At 55.9% G+C, this 1623-nt stretch overlaps 1 pseudogene; it reads left to right on the top strand.

Annotated features, from left to right (window-relative positions):
• The first annotated feature begins 4 nt into the window (after window positions 1-4).
• Window positions 5-1623, top strand: LOC102768735 (annotated as a pseudogene).

Below are 1623 nucleotides of genomic sequence, written 5' to 3'. Positions count from 1 at the left end.
TGGCCACCACCAGCGGCGCCCTCCCCGCGGACCACCCCCCTCCCAGCATCGCGACTCGAAGGTGGAGGTGATTTTCCCCACCCTCCCGGTACATCACGTGAGAACTCACCTTGCTCTCATTATCAGGAGAGTCCAACATCTCACGTGCAGTTTGGCCCCATGAGGTTTCTGCACCCATGCAGATCAACAGGTACTGTTGGCGTTTGTCAGAGAAGACAGCCAGTGTGAAGGATTCCGTAAGGCGTGTGAGAAAGCAGGGTTTAAGGGCACGCTGGCCCTGGAGGTCCAGGCTGTCCTGACCTGTTTCCTGGCTGCAAATCACGACATCATCATCATCGACCACAGAAACCCCCAGCAGCTGGACGCCCTGACGCTGTGCAGGTCTACTGGAGCAACAAAAGTTTCAGGAAACAGTTATTGTTGGGGTAGTACGCAGGCGGATGGACAGGAGTCTGTGATGTCCCTCATTAGTGCCGCCGGCTTTACGAGGAGGTACGGGGAGAACCCCAGCCTCCTGGCCTGTTACGCGGAGCGGCTGCAGCTGGAGTTTGGAGAGGTGCGGTCACAGCTGAAACTCAGGGCCTGATATCCAGTATTCACTGCGCTGGAGAACAGCCAAGACGCCATTAAAATCACGAGTGAGGACAACTACATACAGGAGTGGCCAGGCGTTTACCACGCCAAAAACGGAGATAATGTACCACAAAATGTGAAGATAATACCTGTCATTGGACAGGGAGGAAAAATTAGACACTATGTGTCCATCATCCCAGTGAACAACGGCAACAGTGAGGCTGCGAAGATCACGGAATCGGTTCATTCTGACCCGCCCACAGTGGCCAGCCAGAGGCGACACGCCTCCCTGGCCCGGATCCACTCCATGACCATCGAGGCGCCCATCACCAAGGTGAAGAGTCTGCGGCCCGTCTCCACCGAGCAGACCACCCTGTCCTCCCAGCAGATTGCTTCCAGGAGAACCAGGGGCCGCACAGTAACAGTGCCCTCCTGGCCATGGGCCTCTGGAGGGAGGACGTGTGGCGGGAACAGCTGGCTGGTCTTGGGTTGGCCCTGAGCACAGGCAGCCTGACTCTGGGTTGCTTTCCTGTTGCTTTGAAGGCTCTGACCTCGTGTCTCTCCCCATATTGCAGGTGATCAATATCATCAGTGCTGCCCAGGAGAACAGCTCCCTGCCTGTGATGGAAGCCTTAGACCGCGTCCTGGAAATTCTGAGAAGCTCGGAGCTGTATTCTCCACAGTTTGAGGCGAAGGAAGGGGATCCTCACACCAAGGACCTCATTGGGGGCCTGATGTCTGACGGTTTTTGAAGACTATGTGGTAATGAGCATGCGCTCTCAACACAAAGCTGCATCAAGTTCCGGGCAGCTGACTCACCTTCACGATATCCCTCCGCGGATAGCTGAGGCCGTGGAAAACGATGACAACTGGGACTGTAATGTCTTTGAACTGGAGACTGCCACTCAGGAAAGGCCTTTGACTTTTCTTGGTCTCAAAATCTTCGCTCGCTTTGGGGTCTGTGAATTCTTGAAGTGCTCGGAGACGACGCTGCGGCTGTGGCTGCAGACGATGGAAGCCCACTACCACTCCTCCACCCCCTACCACAAC

Source organism: Myotis davidii, unplaced genomic scaffold (assembly GCF_000327345.1).
Source record: "Myotis davidii unplaced genomic scaffold, ASM32734v1 scaffold898, whole genome shotgun sequence".
Classification (NCBI taxonomy): Eukaryota; Metazoa; Chordata; class Mammalia; order Chiroptera; family Vespertilionidae; genus Myotis; species Myotis davidii.
Note: the sequence above shows the minus strand (reverse complement) of the source record. Positions and strands in the feature narration are given on the sequence as shown.